At 39.0% G+C, this 10,230-nt stretch overlaps 1 long non-coding RNA gene across 1 annotated transcript; it reads left to right on the top strand.

The window, feature by feature from the left end:
• Positions 1-8,240: 8,240 nt before the first annotated feature.
• LOC308683632 lies at positions 8,241-9,705 on the top strand. Its single transcript, XR_014029269.1, has 2 exons — positions 8,241-8,549; positions 9,352-9,705. It is a non-coding gene; the product is annotated as an uncharacterized lncRNA (long non-coding RNA).
• The last annotated feature ends 525 nt before the right edge of the window (positions 9,706-10,230 follow it).

The following is a 10,230-nucleotide window of genomic DNA, read 5'->3' as shown; positions in this document are numbered from 1 at the left end:
AAGACAAACACAAGCACAGTTCTGAGACAAAGCAAGCAGTGGAAAGAAGTATAGTTTCTCTCCAGGCTTCCCACACTGATTTCAATAACCTTCCCAGTTAGATGTGATTCATGAATGAGCAAGTTGTAAGAATGTGGATGTCAAATGGTTTGTCAGGTAACAATCATAAGAATTAGTTTATTTTGAATTTAGTTTAACACTAATAAATTTACATTTGTATAAATGTTCCCAAAAGACCTTTCACAGACAAATTAACGATTGGAACTGGTTTGCAAGCAAGTTTGAATTTGAAACAAACACTCAGAAAGAGCAGTTTCTAGTTGATTAAATACACTGTAAACACGAATAAAGTTGGCAAAACTCAAATAATTTGAGGTAATCAGTTACATCAAATTGTTTAAGTTAAGAAATTGAATGTTTAAGTAAGCAGAGCTTGCAGATTTTTGTTTTGTAATCATACATTTGAATTTCTCTAAAATTGAAATATTTGAGTCAGATCATTCATACACAACTTAAAATTACCATGTAATCTCAACTTTTCAGTATTTTTAGTAGCGGAAACTTGGCTAGATTTAACCAGCTAATACAATAAGTGCTACCTTGCTAATTGGTGACACGATTGCCTTGATAGCATCCGCATTTCATAATACTTGCGGAATGAGCACAGCAAGCTCATGCTCCACTCGTCACCAGCCATGATGATAACTCCCCAAAAAACCCAACATAACAGAAGCTCTTCTAAACTAGCATAACAAAAAATTAAACACTACTAAATCTCCCACTTAACATTAATCTGCCACAAAAAAACATTAAATGACACTTCATTTTAGCATTTAGGCTGCGTCCGAAACCGCATACTTCCTGTTGATTTAAAAATCTTGCTTTCCCCTGTTGTTTAATTTCATGGAAACAGACACCAGTGATTTTGCCAAGAGATCTCTTATTTATTAAATTATATAAGACATAGGAGAGAAGAGACAGCAAAGCAAACAACGTACTCATTCTAATTTCTCATCATCTTCTCTACATTCGGACAATAGGGCTTGGTTTTTATACGGTGACCAGGAAAAAAACTTCATCCCATAACAACCCATACATTCAGCAGAGGAACATATGGTTTCCATTAAAGGGGGGGTGAATTACTGTTTCATGCATACTGAGTTTTTTACACTGTTAAAGAGTTGGATTCCCATGCTAAACATGGTCAAAGTTTCAAAAGTTAAGTTGTACGTTTGAAGGAGTATTTTTGTTCCAAAAATTGTCCTTCCGGTTTGTCAAAAGTTTCGGAAAGTTTTTTTCGAGTATGGCTCTGTCTGACGTAAGAGAGGGCGGAATTTCCTTATATGGGTCCTAAGGGCACTTCTCCAGGCTAGGGTTAGGGTTAGGGTTAGGGTTAGGGTTAGGGTTAGGGTTAGGGAAAAGGTCAGAGGGCGCGGGCGCTTCGATCTGCGCAAGCGCCGGAAATTATCTCTACACTATAGCTACACGAACATGAATCCACACTGTCTATTACTACTATTATTATTATTATTATTAGGCTAGTAGTAGTAGTAGTAGTATCATTGACTGCACCCCGAGTATCTTCTCTTCTTATAACATATCTTATAACTCTCTCATGTAAAACCATTCTTACCAAATATATGGTGCAGAAATACATTTTATTGCTCATTTCATGTAATGCCAGCTTTACAAATACAAAGGACACATACTAAGACGTTGTTCACATACCTCCGTTGGATGAGAAAACACCATAGGCACAGCTGATGTCAGTACTATGCGATCCTCTCCTTGGTTTATAAAATCATCAGGGGAAAAATGATCGCTGCAGACCCTCCTCAACTTTAGTACGTTTATGGGTGTGTTGATATCCAGCCGAAGAGCGATCAACCATAACTTCAAGAGGGAAGGCTTATAAATTGGGAATTCGTGAAAAGTCACCACTCCCGGATGAGTTCGCGCGAGCATACGTAATTGTTTTCTTTTACGTCGGTTTAAACATCCTGGATAAGCGCAAATTAGAACCATTTCGATTAGCCGTCTTACCTACAATCTCTGTTCCGGCGCTTGCGCAGATCGAAGCGCCCGCGCCCTCTGACCTTTTCCGGCGCTTTCCGGCGCTTGCGCAGACCGAAGCACCCGCGTCCTCTGATCATTTGGGTGTGTGTGTTTACAAGAGGACAAAAACTATATAAACACTGTTCGTTTTCTCACACAAACCGCTCGTTTCGTGTCTTAGGCCATCAATGTGTACTTACAATGGGGAATTGTTTAACTTGGCCGATGGGGAATTGTTTAATTTGGACTTTGTGCTTGTGTTCTGAGACAGTGACCATAGACTTGCATTATATGACTGACAGACAAGAACGGTTTGACCTAAAAATATCAAAATTGAAACTACTGCGGAAAAAAAGACACCTACATCTTGGATGCCTTTGAGGTAAGCTAAAACATATCAAAAATTAATTTCAAAGTGAACTATCCCTTTAACTGTAAGATTAGATGTCTAAGACGACACCATTCCCTCTACACAGACTTTAAACGCGAACCTGTGAGAAACACTGATGGCGTTCACATGCGCATTTAGAATGGGTTCTATAGTTATGTGCGTTTGAATATACGCAGGTTTGGAATTCCCTACAAGCCAAGCCTAAACAAAGTACTTGTCTTTCCTTATAAATTTTGATAAAGAATTTTGTTTTATTTTGTTGCTTTGGGGTAGGAACGCGAAACGAATTTCCCGACAACGCCTTATTTGTATAGTGGTAGAGGGATCCTCCATAGGGAGAGGCTAGTTGGCACTTCAGCACTGCGTTGCCATCGGTCCAGGCGAAGGTCCTTCATCAGATCTGGATACGGCCTGGATCCGGCAGGCTGCGGGAAAACCTCGGGATAAACACAGACACTAAAAATTAGCGTAGATGCCATTCTTCTCATGATGTAACGAGTACATCAGGATTTATGGGAAGTGTTCCCGGTTCCGGCTGACCTAATCTATGCAGCCTAACATTAAATTATAGAAGTCTATAATGTATTATGTGAATGCTAGGTCAAAGAGATGTGTCTTTAATCTGGCTTTGAACTGACAGAGTGTGTCTGCTTCCCGGACAATGGTAGGAAGACTGTTCCAGAGTTTTGGTGCTAAATAGGAAAAGGATCTACCGCCAGCAGTCGACTTTGATATTCTAGGTATTATCAACTGGCCGGAATTTTGAGATCGCAATAGACGTGAAGGACTAAAATGCGTTAAGAGCTCGCTCAAGCACTGCAGAGCTAAACCATTTAGTGCTTTGTAAGTAATCAGCAATATTTTAAAATTGATGCGATGTTTAATGGGGAGCCAGTGCAGTGTTGACAGAACTGGGCTAATATGGTCATACTTCCTGGTTCTGGTAAGAACTCGAGCTGCTGCATTTTGAACCAGCTGTAGTTTGTTTATTAAGCGTGCAGGACAACCACCCAGTAGAGCATTACAATAATCTAGCCTTGAGCTCATGAACGCATGGACTAACTGTTCCACTTTTGTCAATGAGAGCATATGACGTAATTTAGATATATTTTTAAGATGGAAAAATGTGGTTTTACAGATAGTAGACACGTGACTTTCAAATGAAAGGTTGGTATCAAAGAGCACACCCAGGTTCCTAACTGACGACGAAGACTTAACAGAGCAGCCATCAAGTGTTAGACAGTATTCTAGGTTATTACGTGAGGACGTTTTTGTCCAATAATTAGAAACTCTGTTTTTTCAGAATTTAGAAGTAGGAAATTACGAGTCATCCAATTTTTTATATCAGCTGTGCATTCCGTTAATTTTGTGAATTGATAAGTTTCGTTAGGTTTTGAAGAAATATACAGCTGAGTATCGTCAGCATAACAGTGAAAGCTAATTCCATGTTTCCTAATGATATCTATGGTGGCATGTAGCATGTACAGAGTGAACAGCAGCGGTCCTAGAACTGAGCCTTGTGGTACGCTATACTGAACTTGTGATCGATGAGACATCTCTTCATTTACTGCTACAAACTGATAACGGTCAGATAAGTGTGATTTAAACCATACTAGTGCATTTCCCGTAATGCCAACATAATGTTCTAATCTATTTAAAAGAACGTTGTGGTCAATGGTGTCAAATGCAGCACTAAGATCGAGTAACACTAATAGAGAGACACAACCACGATCAGATGATAAGAGCAAATCATTTGTGACTCTAACGAGAGCTGTCTCAGTACTATGGTACGGTCTAAATCCGGACTGAAAATCCTCCAGATATCATTTCTTTCAAGAAAGGAACACAGTTGTGAGGATACTGCCTTTTCTAATATCTTTGACAGAAAAGGTAGATTCGAGATCGGCCTGTAATTGACTAATTCTGAAGGATAAAGTTGCGTTTTTTTAACAAGCGGTTTAATCATAGCCAGCTTAAAGTTTTTTGGTACGTATCCTAGAGACAAAGATGAATTAATGATATTAAGAAGAGGATCTATGACCTCTGGAAGTATTTCTTTAAGTAGCTTAGTCGGTATAGGGTCTAGCATACATGTTGTCGATTTTGATGATTTAATGAGTTTAGTAGAATAGAAGAATAGAATGAGGCATTTCTATAGCGCTTTCATATGTACTACTGTACACCCAAAGCGCTTTACAATCATATCAGGGGTCTCTCCTCAACCACCAACAGTGTGCAGCATCCACTTGGATGATGCGACGGCAGCCACAGAACAACGGTGCCAGTGCGCTCACCACACACCAGCTATAGGTGGAGAGAGGAGAGAGAGTGATAGAGCCAATTCAATGTAAGGGGATTATTAAGCGGCCATGATTGGTAAGGGCCAATGTGTGGAATGTGGCCAGGACACCAGGGTCACACCCCTACTCTTTACGAGAAATGCCATGAGATTTTTAATGACCACAGAGAGTCAGGGCCTCGGTTTTACGTCTCATCCGAAGGACAGTGCTCTTTGACAGTATAGTGTCCCCGTCACTACACTGGGGCATTAGGACCCACACAGACCACAGGGTGAGCGCCCCCTGCTGGCCTCACTAACACCTCTTCCAGCAGCAACCTGGTTTTTCTCAGGAGGTCTCCCATCCAGGTACTGACCAGGCTCAGCCCTGCTTAGCTTCAGTGGGCAACCAGTCTTGGGCTACAGGGTGATATGGCTGCTGGCCTAGTAAATTCTTCCTCTCCTATAGCAACGAATGAATCAAATTTTTCCTCAGGGAGACTACAATGCACTGCCTGATGCGATACTGTAGTAGACGGTTGCATAGTTATAATTTTCTCCCTGATATTATCAATCTTATAAGTGAAGAAGTTCATAAAGTCATTACTGCTGTGCTGCTTTGGAACTTCTGGGCTTGAAGCTTTATTTTTCGTTAGTTTAGCCACTGTTTCAAATAAATACCTAGGATTATGTTTATTTTCTTCTAATAGGGTTGAAAAATAAGCAGATCTAGCAGCTTTTAAAGCCTCTCTGTAAGTAATCGAGCTCTCCTTCCATGAAATGCAAAATACCTCTAGTTTTGTTTTCTTCCAGTTGCGCTCCATCTCTCTGGCTGCTCTCTTAAGGGCCCGAGTGTGCTCGTTGTACCACGGCATTGGACTATTTTCTTTAATCTTCTTTAAGCGCAAAGGAGCAACTGTGTCTAAAGTGCTGGAAAAGAGAGAGTTAAACGTTTCTGTCGCAATATCGAGTTCTTCTAAGCTATCTGGGATGCTGAGATGATGAAACTGATCAGGAAGATTATTAATAAAGCAATCTTTAGTAGCAGAAGTGATAGGTCTCACATATTTGAAACACGGAGTCGGCTTTGCAGCCTCGGCTAAATTAAGTTTACACGAGACTAGATAATGATCTGAGATGTCGTCGCTCTGCTGCAGAATTTCAACGGCATCAACATCTATTCCATGTGATAATATTAGATCTAGAGTATGATTACGACGATGAGTAGGTCCTGACACGTGTTGTCTAACTCCAATTGAGTTTACAATGTCTTTAAATGCCAATCCCAATGCATATTTTTCATTATCGATGTGTATATTAAAATCACCAACAATTAGTACTTTATCTGCAGTCAATATTAATTCTGATAGAAAGTCTGCAAATTCTTTGATAAAGTCTGTATGGTGCCCTGGTGGCCTGTATACAGTAGCCAGCACAAATCTCAAACATGATTTATCGTTTACACTATATTTTTACATTAAGCACCAATGCTTCAAAAGAATTATATTTAAAACTTGATTTCTTAGTGGTTTTGAAACTATTACTATAAATTACAGCAACACCTCCCCCTTTGCGTTTCAGACGAGGCTCATGTTTATAACAGTAATCTTGCGGGGTGGACTCATTTAAAGTAATGTAATCGTTTGGTTTTAGCCAGGTTTCTGTCAAACACAGCACATCTAGCTTATTATCTGAAATCATATCATTAACAATGAGTGCTTTTGAAGTAAGCGATCGAATATTCAGCAACCCAAGCTTTAGCATTTGCTCATCTGTATTATAGCTGTTTTTTATTTGTTGAATATCAATAAAAATTTTACCCTTAGATGGGTTTAAACGTTTTTTGGATTTCCAAGTTCGGGGAACAGACACAGTCTCTATATGAAGATAGCTAGGTGAAAGAGGCTCTATGTGATGGGATTTATCTGACCTTGGTGACGAGAGGCCGCTAGCAGACGGTCGGTTTAGCCAGTCTGTCTGCTTCCTGACCTGAGCCCCAGATTGTCATGTTTGAGCTCTAAGACTATGTGCCATATTACTAGAGAGAAGAGCAGCACCATCCCAGGAGGGATGAAATCTCTTTTCAGCAGGTCAGGTTTGCCCCAAAAACTTTTCCAATTGTCTATGAATTCTATATCATTAAGCAGACACCACTTAGACAGCCAACCGTTAAGCGAACACAATCTACTAACTATCTCATCACTCCTGCGAACAGGAAGGGGGCCAGAGCAAATTACAGTGCTTGACATCGTACTAGCAAGTTCACACACCTCTTTAATATTAATTTTGGTGATCTCCGACTGGCGGAGTCGAACAACATTAGTGCCGACGTGAATAATGATCTTTGAGAATTTATGATTAGCATTAGCCAGCACTTTCAAATTTGCTTTATGTCAGGCGCTCTGGCTCCCGGCAAACATGTGACTATGGTGGCTGGTGTCTCTATTTTCACGTTCCGTGTAATAGAATCACCAATAACTAGGGCACAATCATTCTCAGTGGGTGTTTCACTGAGCGGGGCAAATCGATTTGTTATGGTAATCGGAACGGAAGAGTGGTTTTTAGATCCGCGACTAGAGCGATCCCTCACTGTCACCCATTTGCCCGGCTGCACAGGCTCTATATTGCAATATCCTATATTGCCGACAGAGAAGGCTATGCTAAACATGTGACATGAAGTGCAGGTGACAATAACAGGACAAGACATCACTCACCGTGTTTGTTGACTGATTCTTACTCACCTGAGCTTTTTATGAACTCAAAGGCGCGGACACGCGTGAGAAAAATAAATAAATAAAAATAGCTGAGCGCACTGGTGGCGCGTTAACAGGCTAGCGAATTACTAGCGTTTTGTGCTAGTAGTACTAATAACAGAAGCTAGCGATGTCAGCTTAATCTGAGATGTTGGGTAAAATGTAGTAGTACAGTATAAACAACTAGAAATGGTAGTAAATGATGGTTCAAAACAAAGAAATACAAGGCTAAGACGGAGCTTACAGCACCGAAGCAGACAAACACACTCACAGCAGGCAGCGTTTTTTTCTTTCTTTTTTTTTCTTTTTTTTTCATGCATTGATGATATACATTGGGTTGGTATATATATTTATGATGATATTTTCATGATTTATTACTTTTGTGTGAGATGTTTTTTTTTTTTTTTTTTCTCATGCTTTATATTTATAATGATAGTTTCACACTTTATGACTTGTGTAAGAGATGCAATTTGAATTTCCTGCCTTTTTTTTTTCCTTTCTTGATTTATGATGATATTTTTATACTTTATGACTTTTGTGTGAGATACTCTCGGAATTCCCTTTTTTTTTTTTTTTTTTTCTCTCTCTCTCTTCTAGTTGCTTTACACAGAGTGACCAGGTGTTTCTAATTTGATTAATTAGCTGCTGTTAAATGAACTGAGACGTTGGCTGCGTTCGAAACCGCATACTTCCCTACTATTTAGTATGGGAAAAAGAGTAGGCGAGCGAAAAAGTATGTACGAATCCAAAAGAGTAGGCGAGAATTACCTGGGTGACGTACTAATTATCGCGAGATTCGGACTTAAGTGCGTTCGAATATGCCTACTTTCCTACTATATAGTAGGCGAAAACAGTACGTGAAGGAAGCAGTACGTTCGAAACATCAGTATTCATAAAAGAGTAGGCGAGAAGTTCCCGGATGGCTTACTGCTTCCAGCCAGATTTTTGAGTGCTCGACCGATGGATACTCTTCTATCCCAGGAGGCCACGCGAGAGGATACGTCACAAAAAAGAAGAAGAAGGATAGGTCATACTCGAACGTGACGGAAAGGATGACGGACGAGACTCAAATGTGAGTATTACAAATCAAATGATCGCATGTGTTGAACTACTGTACAGTAAACTGTTGAATTGTTTAAGGTGTAAAGACGCTGTATAGGCTATTTGTGATTTTGCTGTAAATCACATTTTATTATGTATAGCTAACAGAGAAGCTCCAGTAAGGACACATACGTCTCCAAAGTGGATTTGCATACATTTTAAACCGTATACATCTTAAATACAATTACTAAATGTCTATTTAATATCTGGCAAGAAACTCTTCTATAAGAATTGCAGATTACTATATGAAATAGGCATCTGAGTGATGTATGTGTGCTATTATGTAGAACAAATCTATAAAGTAACTAAACATAAGTTATCTATTTTATTTGTCCATTAGTTGATAAATTGAGGAACATTTATATTGGATAAAAACTAAAAGTTAAAACAACCTCAACATGTAAATGTAGTGTTGAGCTCATAAATCACAGAGGTAACGTGAGTCTGGTCTGGATGTTAGAGTGGCTCATGAAGCTGAATGCTGCCATCAAAGACTTTGTGACATTACAGAAATGGATAACAACAACTATTTAAATATTAAGTTGTAGTTTATTTTAATTATTGTAATTTCAAACAGAGCTATTACAGCACTTTTCTGATTCTTGATTTCTGTGCATTTGCTGCACAGCTTTTGTGGTGGAGCAGGACCTGCAAAGAAAGATGATGGCGGCATTTGTGGAAAAAAGCATTTTTGTCATCTAAATAATACTGAAATCAAATGACATTGTGATGTTAAAATTACTGCTTTTGTGTTATGTTTGTGCATTTTGTAGGATCTGAAATGTCAGCAGACTGGTGTGAGCACTGAGGACGAAGAGCACAGAGCTGAATCCTGGAGATGGTGCCATGGATGAGACCCTCCATCACTCCACCTGCCCTTATGAGAACCTCCACCTGCCCTCATGAGACCCACCATCACTCCACCTGCCTTTATTGCCTCAGATTGTGAAGCACAACACATCACGCAACAACCTCAGGCACGAGGGAACGGCTCACCTCTGGCGGTCAGCTGATTCATCAGAATAAATCTGCAGAATGGGCACCGCTGTGTTGAGATGGCAGAAGGATGTGGGGTTCAGTGCCTGTAGCCTACATACATGATTGTAATAAAGCTTTGTTTCATGTGTTGACTTGTATATGCATTTGTTTATTGTGTGATGGTGACTTTGATTCATTCTTTTACTAATTTATTAATATTTCTCATTGTTGTCAGTAAATAAAATACAATTAATTAATGCTTTATTTATTGTTTGAAGGAAAATGTAGATGTTCACTATATACACATCTAGAGTGTATTCATGCATAGCTATGTCATATGATATACATTACATTTTGTTTGTTTTATTGAATTATATAATTTACAGTAAAAAGTAATATAATTAATTGATCAGCATTTATCGTTGTTATTATTGTATGTTTTGGGCTGGGAGCAATGCAATTCATTCTGGGGTAATATTAATTTTTAATAATGATACTTATATTTTTCGAGTATAAAATCAACAGTTTTCTCCAAAGGTGAATCTCCCTTTGTGCAGACATTACAAACGCTGAGGAAAACCGTTCTAGGTAGGGCTGTCGAGTAAATGTGAGGTAAATGTATGTATGTATATGTATGTATGTATTTATACATGCATATATATATATAATATAAT

The sequence above is a fragment of the Scardinius erythrophthalmus genome (assembly GCF_964197995.2).
Source record: "Scardinius erythrophthalmus genome assembly, chromosome: 23".
NCBI lineage: Eukaryota > Metazoa > Chordata > Actinopteri > Cypriniformes > Leuciscidae > Scardinius > Scardinius erythrophthalmus.
Note: the sequence above shows the minus strand (reverse complement) of the source record. Positions and strands in the feature narration are given on the sequence as shown.